The sequence below is a fragment of the Marmota flaviventris genome, chromosome 12, assembly GCF_047511675.1.
Source record: "Marmota flaviventris isolate mMarFla1 chromosome 12, mMarFla1.hap1, whole genome shotgun sequence".
Taxonomy (NCBI): Eukaryota; Metazoa; Chordata; class Mammalia; order Rodentia; family Sciuridae; genus Marmota; species Marmota flaviventris.
In genome coordinates this window covers 27102018-27125923 of record NC_092509.1, presented here as the reverse complement: position 1 = coordinate 27125923, position 23906 = coordinate 27102018, and positions in this window count along the sequence as shown.

Sequence of the window (23906 nt, the reverse complement as noted above, 5' to 3'; positions counted from 1 at the left end):
GTGAGCTTGGGCACACACCCACAGCCGGCGCTGACACTGTTCTGATACGGCTGCCCCACTTCTCAGGGAGAAGTTCTCACTCCTGACTCTGCACTCTCAGGCATCCATCCTCTGTGGGAGGCCTGATTATTCATCCAGTCTCACTACACATGCTGCTAGGTGATTAGTGTCTGCTCTGCAGAAGAGGAAACTGGGACACAGAAAGGATGAGCCACCGGCCTCAGATGGCACACGCTGTCTGTCAGAGGGGGTGAATCAGGATGAGAGCTTCCCCAAACAGGTTCCTCCCTGCTAAATGCTACCCTGCCACCCAGAAATTTTGTTCTCTTTTCTGATTTCTTGACGACGCGGAGGCTGCTTCTTTCTCTTCTTATTTTCTTCTTCTGGGAAACTAGCCCATCACCATTTGGCTGCTGGCCAAGGAGGTAGCCTTCCGGGCCTTGGAAAGGAGGGACCTCCGAGTCAGACGCACCTGCTCTGTGCAGGAGGGCCAGGACATCCTTCCTGTGTGGCTGGAGAAAATGAGGAGTCAGGCATTGAGCACTGCCCTTGCCACCTGACTTCTGTCACATTGAGCCTGCCCCTCTTCTTGTCTTAGGGATATTCATATGCCACAGCACAGCCAAAGGAGGACGGCAGAATAATGCAGAGGGAACCAAACAGTTGGTTGAGTTTCAAAATAACATTTAAACTCATAGCAAAGTCCATGATTTGAGAGGCCAGGCCATTTCATTTGCAAGAGTTAAACTGTTTCGAAAAGGAAAGGATTTTGGAGTTCCAAAGGTTAACTTTGAATGCTAAGAGGCAAAGGCCACAGGGTTTATGCCATCAGGTTGAGCTTCCCCACATTTTCCATCTGTGGAACACATAGAAAATGATGATGCTCTATTTGCAGAGCAATAACACCACTGGCCCCCAAGCCAGGGGGCCTGTCCACCTTAGGCCTTACCTGACGACCATCTAAGGGCTGAAGGCATTCTTATTGCTGCCTAACATGGAAGTCCTGCCAAATAAACCCCAGAATTGGAAGGATCCATGATGTGAGTGCCATGTTTCCCATCAGGAAGAAATAAAAACAGTATCTACACAACACAGAATAAATAGACTGTGATGTGGGCACCCCGAAAACGGTTTTTTCCTCTAGCAAGGTCTTGGGACAAGAAGTCTGTTTTTAAAAATTCAAGATAGAACCACAATAAGAAACCACCTCACAGCCATCAGGATGACTTACCATCAAAAAACAAGCATTAGGAAAATAGAAAACACAGGTTGGTAAGGATGTGGAGAAATTGGAACCCGGTGCACCATTAATGGGAATGAAAAATGGCACAGCACTGTGAAAAACAGTACAGCTCTTCCCCAGAAAATTGAACAGAGAGAATATGACTGCATGATTCAGCAATTCCACTTCCGGTTCTATACCTAAAAGAATCACAAAGCAAGACATTTGTACCTCAATGTTCACAACAGCATTATTTGCAAAAGCCCAAAGGGGAAAGCCATCCCGGTGGGCATCGATGGATAAATGGAAACACAAAACGTGGTATCAACATACAATGGAATCTTTTTCAGCCTTAAAGTAAAAAGAAATTCTGCCAAGTCCTGCAACATAGATGAAATTTGACGGCATTGCACTAAGTGAAATAAACCAGACACAAAAGGGACCAATGCTGGACCTAGAGTTGTCCGAACATAGAGATAGAAAGTAGAATCGTAGTTGCCAGGGACTGGGGGAGGGGGAGACAGGGGTTGTTTAATTGGTGCAGAATTTCAGTTTTGCAAGAGGAAAATGTTCGGGAGATGGATGGTGTTGATGGTGTGTTTGTACTTAAGGCCACTGAACCGTCACTTTGGGGTACTAAATTTTATGTTGTATATATTTTATCCTAATTTAAAAATATTCAACACACAAGATTAAAAAAACATCAAGATAGGTTTGGGGGGGATCTGAAACAGAAAGGACTTGGTTTCTGGGGAAAACCCAAGAAGGAGCAAGTCTGGGAGAGAAGTCACCTCGGCCAGAGCAAGTGGCACCTTGGCAGAGAGAGGCCAGGAGCACAAAAGATGGCCCACCTCCATGGATGGCCTTGATCTGACTCAACACCAATGGGATGTCACCAAAATGACTTGGGTTGTCTGGAAATGATAAGAGTAATTTCTGCTTTCAAGGCAGAAATGAAGTTATAATGGGAAAATATAGAAAACCTCCATCTGCATACTTGAAGTTTGTGCCCATAAGACTTATATTCCAGAAGTAAAGGGACTCCGCTGGGCTTCCCCGGCACCCGGGTGCTCTTGCCTGCTGGCACCTGCTCAACCATCTGGCCACTACTGGAAGAGTGTCTGTCCCCCACTTCCTTTCCTTCTCCTGGTCTCACCCAGCCCCAGTTCCTCCTGAGAGCAGACAGGTAAAAAGGAGCCAAGTGCAAATTATATTCTGGGTCTGCAGACCCTTTGCCATTTTGCGGGGTTCAGGAGATGTAGATGTATTTGCAACTGATCCTGGTAGAATTTTTGATTTTTTTAAAAATACTTTTCCCAGAGCATAACAAATTAAAAAAAAAAAATCATGTTTGAAAAACATTTTTTTAAAATTTGTTTCCCCTTTCTTAAGTTACACCCATTATTTTTAACATGATTTCCCCTCTCCTGTTCCTTCTGAAACGGATTGTCACTTTTGTTATTGCAACTGGTAGGTTTCCCAAACATCACCAACAGGTGAGGTCACGCATACATTCACGTTCACACCTACCCTGCAATATGGGCACATTTTACATCTTGCCTTACTAAAAGACTTGCTTTCCTTGGGTATCCTCCGGAGCATTTCTGGGACTCTCCAAGGATGCCAACAAATCCCACAAGCCCATCCTGGCTGAGGCTCACCGCTGGGCTTCCCTCCCGCATGTATTGGTGGTGTACCTGGGTCACTGCCGGCCACAGCTCCCTCCCCTTCCTGGGAGTGCCTCCCACGGATTCTGGAACACAGGATTCCAGGCCTTTCACCCCACAGCTGGCACAGTCTCTTGCCTTGCTCCGCTCCCCTAAAGCACAGTTCAGGTGAGAGAGCCTGACATAGAAAAGCACCCGGTCAGGAGCGGCCTACAGTGAGGTTGGTTATTCCTTGCCCATCAGGGTTCTTTGAGGCAGGAAACAGCCTGCCCTTGAATTGTCCTGACCTGCTCTCCTTCTGGGCTCAACTTTCTCCCCTTGTAGGAATCACAGGGAGGAAGCCAGCTCTGGCCCACTTGGATAGGGCCTCCTGCCAGTTTCCCAGCCTAGCGGGAACTTTCCTTCCATCTTTGGGAGGTAGGTGGATCCAGGCACCCTGCAGAGAGAAGCTGCACTCCCTATCCTGGACCCAAGGGGTGGGTCCTGTTGTGCTTCCTGCCCAGCTCCTGCTGGGGCCCCAGGTGGCTCTGACCCTGTCTCCCTCCGCCCTCTCTAACTAGCTCTCCTGGGTCTTCTCAGCACTAGATGGGACTGTTCTGTGCGTGACACCCCCTCTCGCTTCTGGAGGCCCTTTTCTGGCTCAGGGGTCAGTAGTTTCCCTTTCTTAAGCTACACTCATTTTATTAACTTCTCTCCAGCTACCTTTTTTGTTGTTGTTGTTGTTGTTCCAACCCCCTCTCCCCCAACTTCCTTCTAAACCAGTTTCAGAGAAAAAAAAAATAAAGTATACATTAGTATACATTAGTATACATTCCTTTTCTGTCTGTCCCACACCCCTCCCCATGGGACCTGCTGCACTCAGGCAGACTGGATGGTCTTTGGAGTTGAAATGGAGACAGTGCATTTCCACTGGGGCTTTGGATGAGTCAAGAAGCTCAACAGTCTTCTCCTTGTGGCTCCTACTGGTCTCTGGCTCCTGGTCAGTTTGTTCTGACAAGGGGAGGGGCATGCGGCCCAAAGGGGAGGCCTCCACAAAGACAGCCTCTCTGTTCCCCGGCCTCCCTGGGATTGCTTTCTGGGCAGTGCTGGGGTACAGACTGCCCTCCTTCTTCCCAGTGCCTGCTGGACCTTCCCCCTCTGTCCCACGATGCCAGCTCCATGTATGAAAGGACAGTTCTATATTCAGGGCCAAATGTAGCCTCCACCGCCCCCCCCCCCAGAGGTGCTTCTCAGTCTAGGCCATGTCTCTGGGGCAAAGTAATCATCCCTGTGGTTTGGGGTGAATTTTAAAGCAAATTTACATGGCAGAGCAGGAACAGAGCCCAGGATTCTGCTTGGCTTTTGTCCTTTGACTGACATTTCTTACTTAGGGATTAAAGCTCGGAGTTGGGCTGAGGCCAGCCTTCCCAGCCCCTCTGCTTAGAATTCCAGAGAAGGTTCTCAGACTTCCCAGGCCCATCATTGCCAGGGAAAAAATCTCTGCACCACCTTTCAGATACTGGGACATGGGGCCCCTGTTACATCTGCCTCTTTCCAAAGTTCCTTTGGATTGAATGTCCCCCTAAGGCCCAGCCAGATTTTTTTTCAATCAAGATCTTCAGATCTTTCAAAAATGTCCACACCTTTACAAACATTCCTCTACTGAGACTCTCTGGCCTTCCTTTCCCTCCGGCGGATTATTGACAGCACACACATGTGGATGCTGGTGCGAGGGGGAGGGGTATGTGGGGGGAGGAGGGGGTGTGTGGGGGGAGGTGGGGTGGTGGGGGTGGTGGGGGGAGGGGTGGTGGGGGGGAGGGGGTGGTGGGGGTGGTGGGGGGGAGGGGGTGGTGGGGTGGGGGGGAGGGGTGGGGGGAGGGGGTGGTGGGGGGTGGGGGGGAGGGGTGGGGGGAGGGGGTGGTGGGGGGAGGGGTGGGGGGAGGGGGTGGTGGGGGGGAGGGGTGGGGGGAGGGGGTGGTGGGGGGGTGGGGGTGGCTCCTGTCTGGATGGCAGTGACTCCGCGGGTTTCAGGTCAAGGGTGTTTGTGTGCTCAGAGGGGCGAGAGCTAGGACAGACCTGCTCCTGGCTTAGGCTTCGTGCAGATTTCACTTCTGCTCCTTGTGGTTTCACCTGCACATGGTGCAGAGTGGGCTTCTGGTCCCTTGAGCCCTGGAAACGTGGACACCTTCCCCGTGTAGACTTCCCAGGGGGAATAGCAAAGGGAGAATATCTTTAGCAGCTATGGGTCTGGGGATGCCCCAAGTCAACAAATATAATCAGGATTTGGTGATTTTAAGGACCCTCCTCCCTTTTCTTTGGTACCCGAGATTGAACCTAGAGGTGCTTAACCACGGAGCCACATCCCCAGCCCTATTTTGTACTTTATTTAGAGACAGGGTCTCACTGAGTTGCTTAGTGCCTTGCTTTTGCTGAAGCTGACTTTGAACTCTCCATTCTCCTGCCACAGCTTCCAGAGCCGCTGGGATTATAGGTGTATGCCACCGCACCTGGCACTAGCCCTTTTTAGTTTTTATTTTGAGACAGAGTCTCCCTAAGTTGCTTAAGGCTTCACCTGAGGCTGGCCTTGAACCTGTGATCCTCCTGCCTCAGCCTCCTGAGTGGATGGGATTACAGGTGTGCCCCACCGTGCCTGGCTTAAAGGGCCTTTTTGGTAAAGAGCAAAAATGCAAGTTGGTGTTGGTAGTGATTCGATGTCACGGAGGCTTCTATGCAAAGTAAAAGGAATACCCAGACACCATCCGTGCCCTGTGTCTCACAGGCCTTGGCAGGGGTGTGTGAAAGTGGATGGGAAAGTGGGGCTGCCCTGGGAGAGCTGGGAGGTCCTGGGAACAAATGCTTCCCTCTTATAGGACCAACTCCAGTCTGTCTCTGGATGCTGCATGGTTCTGGGTGCTGCGTGGAGGGTACAGTGGTCTTTGAATCCTAGTTGCTATGTCCAGAGATAGATGTTCCTGAGGGTCTCTCCAGACTTAAACCAGAATGTAACCTGCTGGTCCCCAAGCAGTCCCCTCTGCCCAGCATCTGCCTTTCTTCCTTGGGATTTCAGAAACTGCTCCTCCCTCTCCCCCTCACCTCCACCTCCACCTCCAGGGGTGGTGACCACAGGATTTCAAGGCTTTCTTCTTGGGTATTGCAGGACTCGGCAGTACTTCCAATATATTATCACACCACAAATCACTTTTCTTCCATTTGGCTCAAGTTTGGGCAATGAGTCCTACCTGAAGGCCACAGCAGGTTTTATCTTATATTCTGTTCCCCAGGGCAAGATTGGCTGCCGATTTCCCCTTTCTCACATTCTCTTTTCTCTTTCTTTGATAAATAAACATGATAACAATAACCATTCATGGAATCTGTATTTACTGAGCATCTATTATGTATCAGGCACTGTTCAGATGAGGGGTATGCCAGGCAGAAGTTCTGGCAGATGCAAAATGCTTTGCCGTTTACAAACTTTTTTTTAAGTGTTCTCTTCAGTCGTGTCAAATACGTTCACAGGGTTGTATAAGCAATGTCTAGGATATTTTCATCTTGCAAAACTGAAAGTCAGTACTTCTTACACAACAACTCTCCATTCCATTCCTCCCACACCCCAGCCCCCTGGTAACCAGCAGTCCACTTCCTGTGTCTAGGAATTGAACTACTTAGATGTCTCCCATGGGTGGAATCCTGCGGTACCTGTCTTGCTGTGACTGGCTTCTTCCACTGAGCATGTCCTCTAGCACTCATCCGCCCTGTCCCATGACAGCCTAATCTTTTCTTAAACCTCCACAGCAGCCTTTGAGTTAAGGTTCACATTCTACAGGGGAGGAAATTGAGGCTCACCTGTTTGTGCAGTTGCCTGGGGCTAGCGTAGTGGCTCAAAGGTCCCCAAAGATGTCCAAGTCCCGACTCCCAGGACCTACAAATGTGACCTCTTTTGGAAATGGGGATCTTTGCACAGGGAATTATTTCACAAGACCTATTATTTAATGCACTGACTGGAACTCCCAGGTAGTCTCTAATCCTTTCTGCAGTATGAATTGCTAACATTGAGTTTCTTCTTCATGGAGAGAAAACTTTCAGGCTTTTATGGTATTACTCAAATGTTGTTACTCAGATTATTATTAATAAACCATAAGGTCATTGTTTGAGACTCTCCCATTAGTGGGTGTTGAGTAGTGGCTTGAATTGAGTCCCACAAAATATTGTCTACGTCCTAACTCCTGGAACCTGTGACTCTGACTTTATGTGGAAATAGGGTCTTTGGAGATGTAGTTAAGCTGCAGGTCTGATGACATCAGCCTGGGGTGGGGAGGGTAGGCTTTAAATCCAGTGACAGATGTTTTTAACCCCTGCACTTGGGTAGAAGAGCAGGACCTACAGGAAACCTGGTAGGTCCACAGTCACTCAGCTGGAAAACATTGAGGCTTTCCATAATATCAGAGCAACCTGAACTTGAACCTGCTGCCTCTTTGACCTCCACACTGTATTTTCTGTGCTGGACTCATCAATGGAGTGGTCCACATCAGCCACGCTCATCTCTCTGCGCTTTCCCCGAGTCTCCCAGCCTCCCTCCATCTCCACACTCTGCATCAGGGAGCTGCCCTTTACCAAGGTCATGGGCAGCGTCATCCCCTCCTCTCTTGGGTGGTTTTCCCTCCTCCTGGGACAGCCCAGCTTTCATGAGCTTCTTCTTGTCTGCACCAAGGTTCTTTTGGCATCCTACCATGTCCTCTCTTTCTCCAGGCACCACTGGACAGAGACAAGCCACCTGCGGGGCCAGGTCCCCACTGGCACTTCCTGCCACACCTGTGGCCCTTCAGCTGGCTCTGATCTCCAAGACCCCTGGGAGATGTCTATTGCTTCTGGTCCTTCCCTCTGACCTCTGCCTGGCTCCTGCCTTGTCCCTCCTGGTTTCATGGCACTGCGGGCTGGGACACTGAGGCCCACCCTATGGGTGCTGTTTGAATCCTGTGCAGAACTGAATCCGGGTGGCGACCCACTGAGAGCACATGGTTCCCTCAAGCAGGCATTATCGTCTGAACTGTCTGCCTTTCTCCTCCTTGTTGATTGCGAGTCAGGTTCTGCCCTGGTTTTGAAGAACTCCCAGTCAGTGCTAATTTCCTGTGAAGTGGAAAAACATTCTGCCCTTTTTGAAAGAGTGGCGGATGGAGAGGCACTTAAGACCCCTTTTATTGCCGTGAGAACCCGACCATGGCACTTGTGATTTTAGAGAGTCCTAGATTCTGCAGATCTGTAGGATCTGACAGTGGAGATGAGGGATGATGGCCGTGTGCTTTATTTTATTGGATGGCCTTGGGGACCATGGTTTGAACTTGATTCCATCTCTAATATAGAAGCCACAAGCAGCTCTCTGGGGAGTGTGTGTGTGTGTGGGGGGGGGCAGAGAACATCAGCATTTTTTTTTTTTCTGTCTCTGGTTTGGTTTTTCTTTTTATTACAATCTGAATAGTCCGGCATGGGATTTCCCAAAGGGCGTCATTATAGGAATAGGTCTGGATCTCAGATGGAACGTTGTTTCTCAAGAAAAATGTCCTACGGTCCAATAAGTCTGGGAAATGCTCCATTAAAACTGCAGAACTTTTCAGAGTTCTTCATGTGCTAATGACACCATGAAATCAGCCCATGCCAGCCTCCTGCCCAACACGTGTGTGGGAGGTGCCAGGGGCAGAAACGTGAGAAAGGCAGGGCTCCTGTCTCCACGCAGTTTATGAGCAGGCAGCAGACAGGTACTACACAAGGACCCACCCACTAATTATGCAATTACAGGAGCTACAAAGGAGGAAAGAGGGTGTTGACAAGACATTGGTCCTCAGGTGCTCCTTTAGTCTGGGGATTCGGAAAAGGTTTTTCTGGGGGACTGATGTTCAAGTTAAGATCTGAAGAAGGAAAAAAGCTGTTTCCAAGGTGGAAGAGAGCCGTGCAGGGTTTTTGAGGCAGGGGATTGTTTACACAGAGGCCCTGAGTACAAAGTGCTTGGAATCCACCTTTTTTTTTTTGGTACCTGGGATTGAACTCAGGGGCACTTGACCCCTGAGCCACATCCCCAGCCCTTTTTTGTATTTTATTTAGAGGCAGGGTCTCACTGGGTTGCTCAGTGCCTTGCTAAGTTGCTGAGGCTGGCTTTGAACTCAAGATCCTCCTGCCTCAGCCTCCCGAGCTGCTGGGATTACAGGTGTCCACAATGTTTTGAAAACAAATCTGACCAGGGACCCACTTAGCCCACCCCTTCCCAGCCTCCAGCATGGCATGGACTGGATTTGGGCTTTGGTGGCAGAGAAAGATGCCTGGCAGGGAGTCCAGAGGCTGGGCTGGGGTTGACACACTGCCGTGAATTGCTTGGGAGACGATGGACCTAACTTTGCTGAGCTTTGCTTTTGTTACCCATAAAATTAGGGGTGGACAATGCGATTGCTAAGATTCCTTCCGGCCTGGCATTCGTGACTTCCTGGGAATGCTCTTCCATTTTTTAGGGTACAGAGAAAAGGGAAGTAGAACTAATTATAAATGGGGGAAGTTCTAGGCTGGAGAGGAAACAATAAATATATAAACTATAACAAATATAATATTATTAGTTATAAATAAATAACAAAGTAATCATTCAGCTCCTGGAGAGTGGGATAAATACATGTGATGTGGTCGCCATCCTTAAGTCTTAGGGGAGCCGCTGTGGTTTGGATGTGGTTTAAGGCAACATGTGTTGACGTTTTTAATCTCTGTGAGGGAGTAAGAAGACCGTCATCCAACTCTGGTGTTAGAGGTGTGGCCTCTGGGCAGTGATTAGGATCAGATAAGATCAGCAGGGTGGAGAATCTATGAATAAAGATGGTGGCTTTATAAATAGAGGAAGCACGACCAGAGGAGACAGACATGCATGCTCCCTGTCTCTTGCCATATCATGCCCTATATCACCATGGCACTCTGCCAACAGGAAGGCCATCACCAAATGTGGTCCCCAACCTTGAACCAGAGCTGTGAGTCAAAATGAACCTCTTTTTTTTTATAAGTCATGCAGCCTCAGGTATTTCATGATAGTAACAGAAAAACAGACAAATACAGTGCCCAAGTAAGAAGTCATGAGCTCACTGGGACTTCACATCTACACAAATTTATTGATTAGCTGCTAATTGCTAAGTGTTGTTGAAGGGGAGATGGGCCCTGCCCTGAGTCGGGAGTGAAACCTAAAGACAGTACTTTTTTCAAAGGCAGGATTTCCAGGGCACAAAGCCTCAAGGACTCTGTAGTGAGGACAAAGAGCTCTCACAGCCATTGGGGAGGCCAGAGGGATAGTCCTGTAACAGATGTCACCACTTCCTGCCACTGCTGCCCCCGTCCTGGTGTTGTCCCTGAAATAGGGACAATAGTTAGGTTAAGCAATCTTGCATCTTGGGGAACCCTGAAAATGTTTGCTCAAATGCAGGAGACTTTTAGAGGAGCATTTATTTTATAAAGTAACATGCTTGCTTAGAAAACCAGTGAAGAGCCCTATTTTTCAAACTCCTGCAGGTAGAGAAAAGAAGACCCCCGACTGCATCAGAGGGCAAGTCAGAAACAAATAATGAATGAGAACTATGATCTCCCAGCATCTGGTTTCTGCCTTTTTTTTTTTTTGACATTTAATCCCTCTCTTTCTCTCCCAGTATTTTCAGCTCCTTGGGCCAGAGCCTTTTGTTCCATTTCTCCTTCTCTGCCCCAGGAGACAGACAGTGTCACCCTGGTTGGTTTTCTGCTGCTCTCTGATTACTTCACTGGAAGAACTTGGTGTGAGCCGCTTCCTCCCTTGCTTGTGGAAAGTGGAACATTATTTCTATCTTTGAGTCATGGATATTTTGAGTGTACCCACACCAGCCCCATGGTAGATCTATCACCCTGTGGGGCCAGTGTATCAGTCAACTCTGGCTGCTGTAACAAACAGAGCCCCTTGAACAACAGAAATGTACTGTCTCACAGTTCTGGAGGTCAGAGTCCAAGGTCAGGATGTTGGCAGGGTCCAAGGTCAGGGTGTTGTCAGGGCTGTGAGGAAGGGTGTGTTCCTTGGCTTGTCAAGGTCATCTTCTCCTTAGTCTCTTCACACAGTCTTCCCTCTGTGCATGTCACTGTGTCCAAACTGCACCCTTTTGTAAGGACACTGGTTGGATTGGATTAAGGCCCACTCTGATGACCTTATTTTAATTTGATTACCTCTCAAACACCCTCTCTCCAAATAAGTGCAGCTTCAAAGGCATTGGAGGGTAGGATTTTATCATATGAATTTTGGGAGTACAAAACTCAGGTCAGTAAGTCTTAAACCTCAGTGTTCCTATAGCTTGCCTGGTGGCTTATTAAAAAGGCACTTGGTCATTGCCTCAATCCCCGGGCAGGTAGATGATGTGATGGGTCAGGTTTTGGTGTTCAAGGCCCAGCTCTGCTACTTGACGTCTGCTTAACCTTGACCAGACCTCACTTGGCCTCTACGAAGCTGGGCTTTCTAGCTTCTGTCCAGGTCAGAGGGCTACTGTAAGGACAGAGTCCAGCCATGTTTGTAAAAGGCACGTAGCACAGTGCCTAGGACAGGAAGGGGACCAGAGATATTAGTTACTACTGTTAGTCTCTGCATCCATCTAATGCCCAAACCAGATTAGTTCATTTCTGCCACTAAATATGCTAAATGAAAACAAGAAGAAACTTTATCATAAAGGTCTCAGAGGCTGTTGACTCTCCTGAAAATCAAGAGAGCAAGCCTCGCCTTTGAGCTTAGCACTCATGGCGTTGACAGATGAGATCTGTGAGGCACCTTGTGAAATCCTGGGTTAGTTTCCACTAATGACTTCTTACTTCAAAGAAACCTGCCCACTCCATCTGCAAACTTGGGAAATGGGTGTGTTGCTGCGTCAATATTTCCCTCCCAGGATGGTGTAATGGTTATGAGTGCAGGTCTGGAGCCAGACTTCCTGGCTTGGAGAACTGGTACTCTCACCACCTGCTGTGCCACCTTTTGCAAGTCCCTTACCTTCTCTGTGCCTTAGTTTCCTTCTTTGGAAAAAACGTATCTAACAGTACCCACCTCACAGTGAAAACTAAATGAATTTTTGTATAAAAATATCCCAGAACAGTGCCCAGCACAGCGGTGTAGCTGTCTCCGATTATGAGCTTTTATTATTAGCTACCATTGTGTTCTATTTAATTTTATTCACCCTTTATTTCTCATCTCCAATTCCATTTCTCTCCCTCTCCGTATGATCTATTCTTGTGCTTGTAACCCATGGTCATGATTTTTAAAAAACATATGTAAATATAGATGCTCCCAACTTGCGCTGTTCAAGTTAAGATTTTTTGACTTTACGATGATAAGAAAGTGTACCCATGCACGCATTTTGTTTTTTTTCTCTGTGTGTTCAATAATTAGCCATAGCCTTTCTTTATATCCTTCTAAAACATTTAGTGACCAAGTCAATGTTGTCCTAGAAAACTGATGTGGGATTAAGACCTGAAGTCAGCACTCACTGTGGTTTCCATAAGATAGTACTTCATCCTGTGGCCTGTGACTTCAGTTATTGGAAGCTATTGAAATGAGAGTTGCTCTGTAAAATGAAAACGAGAAAAAACTTGTTTTTCTTCCTCCACTCATTCATGGGATCCCTCATTCATGGGATCCTGTCAGAGTGGAGGATTCGGGAATATGTGCACTAGAAGGAACCTTCTGGATGGTCCCCCGCCCCATCAGCAGCATTAACTGCGCTCCAGCTGTGGTCCTTCCCATTGAAGAAGAGAGTCTGGGCAAACTGGAATTGCAAACCATGGCCAGAACTCAAAAAGAGAATGGCAACCGCTCCTGGTCCCTGAACATGCAGCCAATCAAAAGTCTCTGTTTCCATCCACAACAATCTGGGGTTATGTCCCGTCTGGCTAGAGAAACTGAGATGTGATCGAGGCTCAGGTGTGCTACTGTTCAACACAAACATTAACTATAACAAAGCGGTACAGAGTGGATGATCTGGACACACGGGCAGAGAGAGGGGTGATGGTAGCCCCAGGTGGGAGGTTGGGAGTTTAGGCCGCTCTGGGGGCCTGTACTAGGGAGGAAAAGAGGATGGGGTATGGAGAGCTTCATAGAGCTTTCTGTGGCCCAGGAGAATACGGCTCACTAAGAAGTCAAAGGATATCAAATCCAAGTTGGAAACCTGAGCTGGGGATGCTGAGCAGGGTGTTGTTCCCTAATAACAACCTAGGAAATAAGGAGGGAAGGAATCTGTTGCTTAAGGAGAAAATGGTTTTAAATGTGAAGCTGTGAGAACTGAGAGCTGGTGCTCAGACCAAATAGGGCTTTGTTCTTCCAGGGACCAAAAAAAAAAAAGAATGAAAGGCAACAGGATGTTGTATCTCACATTGGATGGCAGAATCTTTGAACTAAGAAGACAGGGCAGTTACCCCCAGGGCCAAGTCTAGGAGAGGAACCAACCGATAGAAGGGGAATAAAATGATAGGGGGGAGCCTACGAAAGGGCTGGTTTCTGGGCTGCAACGTTGTGCAGCTCTCGGGGGGCCAGGATGGGAGCCCACTCTCCACTTAGAGCTCCATGCATGGTCCTGCGATTTATCTAATGCAGTAAACCTGACTCTAGCCAGCTGAGAAGTGGAGGCCATGAGCCTCTAAGGCCCCTTAGCTGGGGAGCATTAGTGCAGTGGGGTGTTCACTTAGAAGCACCAGGTTTTGCCTGCCATTGATGGGAAATGGGACAGAAACCCCAGATCCTAAGTCACCCACCGTCTTGGGAAGGGAACACCTGCTGTCATGACCTCTGTTGTAATGATGGTATAAGGTAATTTCTAGGAAGTCAATCTGGAGCTTTCCACGTGCTCCAAACTTACCCACTCCACATGGGCCTTTGAAGTTGGTGGGCCTGCCCAGCCAGCGATCAGAAAGCAGGGTCTGGAGAAGTTGGCTCAGGTTCTGCCAACCTGTTCTCAGGCACCATCTTGACCTCTGCATCAGTAGGTTTAGCTGCCATAACCAAATATCACAGGTGGGTGGCTTAAGCAACAGGAATCTCCTGACCCTGGAAGCTGGCAGACCAAGGTGATGGCAGGGTTGGTTTCTGAGGCCTCCTTCCTCGGCTTGCAGATGGCTGCCTTCTTCCTGTGTCCCCACAGGGTCTTTCCTCTGCACATGTATCCTCTCCCTATAAAAATACCCACACTATTGGATCAGGGCACACCATCAGGGGCCTCATTTTAACTCCATCACCTCTTTAAAGGCCTTATCTCCAAATAGTATCAACTTCTGAGGACTTTGACATATTCATTTTCCAGAGACACAATTCATCTCGTAATAGCTCTTTGCTCTTTGATCCTCTCCCTTCACTCCCTGTTTGTGTCCCTAGGGCTTCTGGCCATTTTGGAATTTCTCTCATTCTTGCAACTTAGATTTGATGATGAAATTCTGCATCCGCCACTGTGGCGCTGCGTCCTCTGGGTACAGCTTGTTCTTATCTGTCAGCAAAGACTTCTAAGAGGTGAGGGATGAAACCCTGTGGTCCATCCTGCTTCTGGCCACTCAGCTTTGGCTCCTGGGCACCCCAATCCTGTGTTACCTGCTGCCCAGCGTCCCAGAGGCCAAGGGTGTGTAGTTAAAATGGAACAAGCCCTGGAGGTCAGCAGTGAGTGTGTGAGTGTGTCCGGTCCCAGTGTTCACTAGTTACAAGACTGGAGAGTTTCTCTCTGAGCCTTTCTCCTCATCAGCACAAGGAGCGGATGCACCAATTTTGAAAAGTTGTGTTAAGAATTAAGCTAAATAACCAGAGGAATAAAAGTCCTTCTTGATCAGCTCCCCTTCTGGAGAGAGGCCCGGATGGAAGACGGACATTGATGCTCCAATTAGTCTGACCCACACAAAGAAGTATTTTTAAGGTTTTAGCAGACTATCCCAGTTTTGCTATATTTAATCCAGTAGCCATCAGGCGGTCCTTTATTTCCAGCAGGATACAAGGAGCCTGATTGAAATGAGAGTGGGGAGGAGAGGGAATTTTTGGCTCAAAGAGACAGTAGAAATCCTACTCTGTACAGTGCAAGGCAACATTGCAAAGTATAGCAGCAACTAGGAAAATGTCACTTTTCCTCCTCGTGGGTTTAGAATATATTTTTTGAGAATTAATATTTGTCGTTGAGTGATGTGAGTGTCTCTGTGTGTCTCTGTGTGTCTGTCTCTCTCTATGTCTAAAACATGGTTTCAACCCTAGCTGCACGTTACAATAATCTAAGACACTTAAAGAAAAAAAAATATGGTGTCTCACTTGATTTTCTTGTTGCTATTTCAGAGGGAAACTGGACAACGGTATTTTTAAAAATTCCCCATGGATGGGAGACGGACATTTTCAATGTATCATGGATGTATGGAAATGTCACAGTGACTTTTATCACTGTGTCACGGATTCGTTGATTTGTAAAATTAATAAGTGTTAATAAAAAAATCCCCCCAGTGGTTGCAGTGTGCAGCGAGGGTTGAGAGCCATCCAGCCTGCTAGGGGCAACAACTGCTTCTCAATATTTTATACCAGAAACAATGAGGGATGAAACCATGTGGTCCATCCTGCTTCTGGCCTCTGTGTGCTAGGCAAAGTTCTGAGCTCTGGGTTAGAACACTGAATATATCACACAAAGTCCCCTGCCACTAAAATCTAGAGAAAGATATTCAATAAAGGAAATACGGAACACATAGTATGTTATGTACTTTCTTAATGGTGAGAGCCTGGGAAAAATTAAATAGGAGAAGAAGTTAGGGAGTAGAGTGTGTGTGTGTGTGTGGGGGGGGGTGTTATGACATCATATAGGGTGATCAGGGGAGAATTCAGTGAGGTGATACCTGGACAGACATCAGGAGGTTTGAGTCATATTGTTGTCCAGAGGAATAATGCTCCGGGCAGAAGGAAGAGCCAGTGCAAAGGCCCTGGGGTGATCATGGTGTCACGTGTTTGAGCGAGGCAAACAGGCCATTGTGGATAGAGCAGAGTTATCCGGGAAGAAGAGTAGATGAGACCAGAGATATAAGAGGGTGCTGACTGTATAGCCTTATAGGCAAAAACTGGCTTGTACTCTGAATGAATTGGGAAGCCACTGGAGGATGTGAGGAGAGAAGAGAGAAGATCTGCCTTACATTTCTACTGTGGTGCTTTTGTGGAATGTAGGAGGGCAAGGGTGCAGGCAGAGACCAGTCAAGTGATCTGCACACTGTAGGCAGCTGCAAGAGAAGGAGTCCAGTGCTCACCAGAAACAAAAGCTGCCAGCCTGCCCTTTGACCTTGGACTTATCCTCCAGAGCTGTGGAAGAACAAATGACTGCTGTTTAAGCCATTCCACCAGTAACATTTAGTTATGCAGCCTGGGCTGAAGGGTGACTCTCCAGAAGATATGTCCACCAGAACTTTGAATATTATCTTATTTAGAAAAAAAAAATCTTTGCAGATACTATTAAATGGAAGATGTTGGGAAGAGAACATTCTAGATTAATCTGATGGGCCCTAAGCTCAATGACAATTATCCTTATAAACACAGAAGAGACAGAGACAAGTACAGGCAAGGCCATGGGAAGAAAGAGGCACAACTTTGAATTTTATGGCTACAAGCCATAGAACACCAAGGTTTCTAGCAGCCCCCCAAATCTAGGAGAGAAGTGGGGAACAGCTTCTCCCTTGGAGCCTCCAAGGGAACCAACCCTACCCACACCTTGATTTCACACTCCAGACTTTCAAAATTGTGAAGGAATAAATTTCTGCTGTTTTAAGCTGCCAGTTAGTGAAGATTTATTTTGGCAGCCCCAGGAAATTAAGAGACGTAAGAACTCACATGTTAGGTGTGCTCTGGGCTAGGTTTAGTCTCTGAGTGACCTTTACTCTAGCTCCAAGAACTCAAGCAACCTGGTGGGGGCGCTGTCTGGCTGGTAGGAAAAGAGAGCTGGTGGAGATGAGCAGAACCTCTTTCCAGGAGCAAGACTGTGTAGCTGCCAGGAGCAAAGACCCCAGAGGAAAGGAGATCCCCGTGAAGAAGGCCAATGGATTTCCCTTTAATTCCCATGAGCAGAATCTGAGTGATTAATGGAGAAAATAAGAGATGTGACCTACAGCCACACAGGGTCAGAACTGCTGGGTGGATCTGTGCCTTTGCTACCTTGAAACTGCAGATTCCCTGCGACTCTGTGTCTGTGACCAACTCTCCAACAAAGCCTCATTGCAATGCAGAAATTCCGAGGCTCAAAATAAAATAGCTGTCGTTAGTTATTTAAACCTGAGATGGGGTGGTGCTATAGTGGCATGTCTGTCCCTCTCCCTCCCTGGGGTGTGTGGTTGACCTTCTCTGGAGCCTCCCCCCAAGACACACACCACACGTGCACAGCCAGATGGCTCCCTCGTGTTGGCAGGCGGAGGAGTCACCGCTTGTTCCTGGAGCGTCAGCAGCCATGAGTCAGGTGAGGAATTCCCCCCATCTCTGGCAGACAAGGCGGGCGGGGTGGGGGCGGGGTAGCTCCCCTTCTTGACAGCCTCCTGCTCCTGCTCCAAGAGTACAGCAGCACTTGGCTCTGCTCCCCGTATTCTTCCTTGGCTTTTCCTGCTCCTGTCTCCGGCAGAGTGCTCCAAGCAGCTGAGCCTGCTGCCCGGGAGGAAGGCTGGAACTGACCCAGCGGCATCTAGTAAAGCAGCAGCCTTCCTTGGAAAGTGTGAAGCCCAGATGAGAACCGGAGGAGGATGCGCCTTTCCGCAGGATGCTGCATTTTAGAGGGTGCAGAATTTTGAAAGAATGGTTTTAAAAGATTGTACAAAGTCATAAACTGGGAATTCCTGGAAAAATGCCCCGCCCCTGCTCCTCCTCTCTCTCACCCCTACCCTGACTGATACTCTCAGGATGGAATCAGAGGAGATTCCTGACCCTGTGTCAGTGACCTTGGCCATCAGAGTGCACGGAGGGGTCCTTACTTACAGAGGGTCCTCTCTCCCCTTACTATGCTAGACATGCTCTTCCAAGGACTTGGCAGCACATTTCATATCTCCAGCCCCAAGTACCCAAATTGGAAGTTACCACCTTGGGAATAGATCCTCTTTGGGGGAAACTAACTCCTGAGCATGTGTAGAAGGGAATGGCAGAAGCCAGGGGTGGAGGCATGTGTCTGTAATCCCAGCTACTCCAGAGGCTGAGGCAGGAGGATCGTGAGTTCAAAGGCAGCCTGGGCAACTTAGTGAGACACTGTCTCAAACCAAAAAATAAATTAATAAGTAAAAATGCCATGGGATGTAGTTCAGCGGTACAGCACTTGCCTAGCACGTGTGAGGCCTGGGTTTCATGCCCAGTGTGGGGGTGGGGGAGGGATGGCAGAGGAATCAATGGATATGGATGCATTACAAAGTCCCGCTTCAGGGACAGCCAGTCCACCACCCAGCTGTGGACTGAGGGTGCGTACGGATTAGTGTGGAGGGTGGAGACTTCTGCAAGTTATGAAAGAATTTATTTTTCTCAGTTGTCAGTTCAGTTGAAGGCGTGTGCATATTTTTTCTGGCATTAGCTGATGGCTAGGACCAGGTCCACCTCCAGGTGGGGGAGGTGGACTGGCAGAGCACGTGTGTGCATGACACTGGGTCATTCTTTCAGAACTATGAGGCTACACCACAGCCTGCCCAGGGTGCGTGACCCACACCATGAGGGGGGAGCACTGGCTTCTAATTTCACAGCCCTGCATCTTCTCAGGAATAAATAAAGCCAGGCCACAATTCTCCCCCTGCCCCCAAACCTACTGAAATCAGCAAAATAGGGTCATATCCAGCAAAAAATCCTCACGGTTAGCAATCAAACATGGAAAGGGGTACAACCCCCCATTATGAGTGGCGAAAGTGGACACTGAGGAAAGAAACAGGATCCTCGCAGAACTCAAAGAGGCTCCTAACTCTGCCTTCAGCTCCTTCTGCTGACATCTGGACTAGAGAAAGAAAGTTTCATGGATAAAATCAGGAGAACTTTCACCAACACTCTAGTTTGGAAAGAAGGAGGAAGGCTAGACAGGATTAACAGGAAATCCCTTGAGGACAAAAACTCTCCTCCACCTTGTCCCTGGCTCCCAGAATCCCACTAACCCTTTTCCAGAGCTTCACTAAAACTGGAGGAGTGCCCAGGAGGAAGCGCACTCTTAATGGGGTTGAAAGGAGACTAGAACAAAGGGAGTCACCCAATCTGGAAAGAGAAGGTGGGCTGCAGCTCTCCTAGCAAAGCCTATGCAAACCCCCAGCAGAAACTCTCCCCTTCTCCTCCCTGCCCAGTCACCTGTTGCAGAAAAGGGGCTTTGACTGTGAAATTCCTGTCCCCAAACGGGCACAGAATTCTCAGAAGGGGAGACATAAACACAATCAGAAAAGGAGTGAAGTGGGTCAAGGAGAATTCAACCATCCTCTAAGAGAAGAAGAAGGTCGGAACAACAGAGCAAACACGCAAAAATGATTACAGGAAAAGAGGAAGGAAGGAAGGAAGGAACATCCAGGCAGATGATAGATAAAGAAACCTATCTGGAAGAAAAGCTAACCAAAGGGCCAGCAGTAAATTCCAGCTCCCTCCCTACATGCTGTCACAGATGCGGTGGCTTCCGCAGATCTCCTTCAACAGGTCACACTGGCTTCTGACAGCTCTTAGCTGCCCCCAGGCCAGGAAGCTCTGCAGCCTCTCTCCCACCAGGGCTGCCTGCAGCTCTGTATATCAGATGACCAAAGGATGGCCCTCTTGTCTTAAGGTGGGACTTATTATATGGTGGGGTTCCGGCTCCAGAGTAGTGGCTGGTGAGGCCCAACCTTTAGGAACAAATCTGTGAGCCATGCTGGAGAGGGCATTGAAGAGACTGTTGTACAACTGGGAGTCATCGCTCATCTATTCTGGAAGAACACAGAAGGTCTTGTTCTTTCTCCTCCATTTCTCCACCCACTAGGCATTAATTCTAAGGCTTGGTGTGGCTGGCTGTGAAGGGACACATCTCTACCCAGGATCTGGCTCCTGAGTCCACCATCAGAGCCAGCAGGCAGGTGGAACTGGTTCTCTAGGCAAGGTTGGAGGTGAGGTCATCAGCATGCAATCCTTGCACAGTGTTCAAATGGCATGAGCCCAGGATACCTGCATTTCTCGCAGGTGACAAGGAAGAGGGACCTGTGTGGGCCTTGACACATGCTGATGACATACATTCCTGCTGGCAGACACCTCTCTCAAACCTGTGTATGTGTGTATCCTTCAGAGGAGAGGCCTTCTCTTCTGGGAGTCAGATTGCCCTGTCCCTCAACCTAGAGGTCTACTGAGGCTCCATCAGAAGCCCACAGCCTCAAGATCACTCTTGTCCCCTGGTTAAATAGTCGATGAAAAGATGTTAAGAGGAGGATCCACCAGGTTGAGCAATGGTTTCTCCTGAACAACCGGTCTATCCCACAGAGCCTGGCCTGGTCTTGTGTGTGGCAAGACATTGGTGACACCTCCTCATTGTGACTTTAGGGCTTCTGTACAGCATTCCTCTCCACCCCGTCACCTTCCGATACCTCCTCTTTCTTCCGACATCTGATGTTCCAGTTGGAGCACATTCTTTTCTCCGAAGGCTTTGTTAATCTGCAGGAGCACAGTGCTGCTCAGAGAGGTGGCAGCGCAGCACATCTGGCCCCATCTCTCCAACTCTCTGCCTTATATTAGGGGAAGAAGCAGCAGCTCGCAGCAGCTATTGGGCTACAGAGGCTGCCTCACACCAGAGTCTTCTATGAGTTATGGTTGTTATCATGTTTGTCTCCTGAACTGTATTGTTCTCTTTCCTTTTTAAGATTCTCGAAGTCCTTGGATGAGCTGGTGTTTATATTTCATGTTCTTTCATGCAAGCGAGCACTTATTATTATCTCGAATTACAATGCCATTTGGTGTTTCCAAGCTTAGGCAGCTAGTTTCAGGATCCAAGAATAGCCTACCACAGGGGAGTCCGAAAAAGTCGTATGTAAATTAGATTTCTGACAACATAGTCATATTTAAAAATCACCAGGGAAGATACCCAAAGGAAACTCCCGATGAATTTTTGTTGTTGTTGTTGTTTTTTGGTAAAATGAAATAATTCACGGTTCTGCCAAGAGTCAAATTCCCGCTATTCTACACGATTCAAGTAGCATACATTGATATTTTTCTGTTGGCGACTTTTAGAGGAAGGCATGCCTGGAACACAAATGCTTACTTACTTTGTACCTTCTGCACAGTTTTCCTGTCTTTTCCTTCCATTCTGTTCCTTGGCCACTTTTATTTAATTGGACTGGGACTCACGAGACAAATCAAGTGCATGAGAAGTCAGACCCAGATATTCAGGGACAGTCCCAGGGACCTGGGCCTGGCAGTCATCCCAGCCGTTAGGGGAAGCCATCCATTTCCTCAACCAGTCCAACTGGCGAAGGTGATTGTGGTGTGAGGTGATGGTTAATGCCACGGGTGCGGTGAGAGCAGGTTGGGCCACCCCTTTGTTTCTAGCTCAGAACAAATGAAACGTCTATTTGCAGCCCATCCTACAGGGTGCTCAGAAACCACTTCCCTAGACGGCTTTAAAAATAGACCTGGTAAACAGGTCCTGCTGCCTTGAGGCTCTTGGGTGGTTCCTCTCAGGAAGCAGAGGCACAGAGCAGGGGCTTCTCCATGTTTGGCCCAAGTCCTGAAGTTTTTGATTAACATTCTATCAGGACCCGAGGGCAGCAGGAGCCTTGAAGTCCCAAGTGACGTGGAAGGAAAGAAGTGTGACTCACAGGTTTGGTTAGGATTTGAGGAAGCGAGGCAGCTGGCTTGTTTCAATGAAGTTTGACTTTCTTCTGTCCCCTTCGAGAGGAAGCAGCCAGAGCCCAGGCTGAACACTGCTTCGGGTGCCCAAAAGAACAGAGGAGCCGCCTGGCCTGTAGATCCTGCTTGGAAGCTACTAGTGCAAGTGGGCTAGGGCAGGGCTACCTGGGGTCCCCAGGCCCAACCCTCCCACCGCCCAAGGTAGCCAACAAGGGAGTGTTTACCTCAGTGATGGAGCAAGCTGGGAATCTTGTTCCAAACATGCTGGGAGAACCGGAAAGCTGCTCTACTCTGTGCGGCACAGAGTAGAGGGTCTTTCAGTGGAAGGTTCTAGAAGCTGAGGGAGCTTCCGGATTTCCACACAGGGGATGAACATGAGGAAGGATTGATCAGGAAACTCCTATTCTGGAGCAAGAGAACATTCGGGGGCCCTGGGATCCCACATGACTGACCTCCTCTACCCACCAATCTCAGGCCCTGTCCCCTGCCTTTCAAATGCTTGTATCGATGTTTGGAGGGACCCACTAAGAAAGTCAGGGACACTTCAGGCAGCAGCAAATTCATAGTTAAAAGAAAGCTGAAGCTCACATTCCTATCCCGGAGGTGGATGTTGTTTCTGCTTTTCTGTACCTCGCCATCTGCTTATTCATTTACCAAACAAACACCTACTGAATGCCTACTGTGTATAATACACACTGTGCCTGAGAGGGTGACACCACCCTCCTGCCAGCCGGGGTGGGAGTGTGAAGAGAGAGAGAGAGCGGGTGTTGAAAAGAATGTGCTATTTTAATATTGTCTTAGAGGCAGGTTCTGCCTGCAGATGGCCTGGGCTCGGGTGAGTCCCACTGGGCCTCCCTTCCTCTCTCCATCAGACAGTTAGGTCAAGTTGAAGGTCAATGGAACACCTAGGCCTCCTTGAAAGGAAGAAACTGTGTAATTAGAAGTTGCACATGGAACACGATGAGGTCCTGGTGGTTCTTGAAGTATTTCATGTGTGGATTTACCTACACGGGGACATGCATGCACCTTTACATCTAGGCCGAACTCTGGAAGAGTCTTTGGTTTTCTCAGTAGCAATGAATGGTACCACCTGCCTGATTAGTTCCCCAGCCCCCAGGGTTCTGTATAATTGGGGGCGGGGCGGGCGGTCAGAGCACAACTATGGTTTGCTCTGTCCTGGGAAAAATACTTGTTTCATCTGGGTTGTGACTTACATAGTAATAACTCTGTTTCCTGCTGACCTCAATCCCGGCAGGTTAGCCTTCCCTGTGGGCTCCCTGTCCTACATGTAAGTGCATTCTTCTCCTTCAGTGCGGTATTTCAGGCTTAAATATCATCCTTTGCAAAGAATGTGAATGCTAGTGCGAGACAGCACAGAGTTAGACAGATTGTGGATTATAAGTAGTGATTATACCACTTTTTCAGAAATGCCTGCATAGCGATTAGTACCACATATATATTATATCGAGGTTGCTTAAATCTCCTTGGAAGAAAGACACTTCAAATGCAGCTGCACTGATTTTTAGAACAAGACTAAATTGAATGTCTGAGGGCTCAGTGAGTCAAAATTGCTGTGACACGGATTGAACCATTTAATCCTGAAGTCACGGGCTTTCTGTGTCTGACAGATACTTTTTCTGACTTTAAAGTGTTTAAAAAAGAAAAGAAGTCACCCAAAGCCTGTGACCTGGTTGGGAGGAGGATAGATTTTCCTTTGGGTACACCCACTAGCTGAGGTCACAGAGGGATGGAGCACTCCAGATCTAGGGCTTCCGTGCGTGGGCAGAATTGCTAGGGCCCTCTGTGCTGGCTCTCATGTTGTAAATATCACCATCGCCGGGTTTCCACTCCCAGAGTGTGTCATCCCTTAACCTGTGGAGTGTGGTGGATATGGAATGTCCCTCCCAAAAGTGTGTTGAAAGCACGATCCCCAATGTAGCATGGTTCAGAGGTAGGACTTTTTTAGGCTATGGTTGGATCATAAGGGCTCTGACCTCATTAATTAGTGGATTAATCCATTGATGGTTGCATGGACTACTAGAAGATGACTCCTACTTGGAGGAAGTAGGTCTCTGGGGGTGCAGCCTGGAAGGGCTAACCCACCTCCACCCCTACCCCCACCCCTGTTTCCATGAGACAGAGCAGCTTCATTCCGCCATGTTTTTCTGCCATGATGTTTGGCCCCACTTTGGTCCCAGATCGAATGGGACTGGCTGACTGTGAACTGGGACCTCTG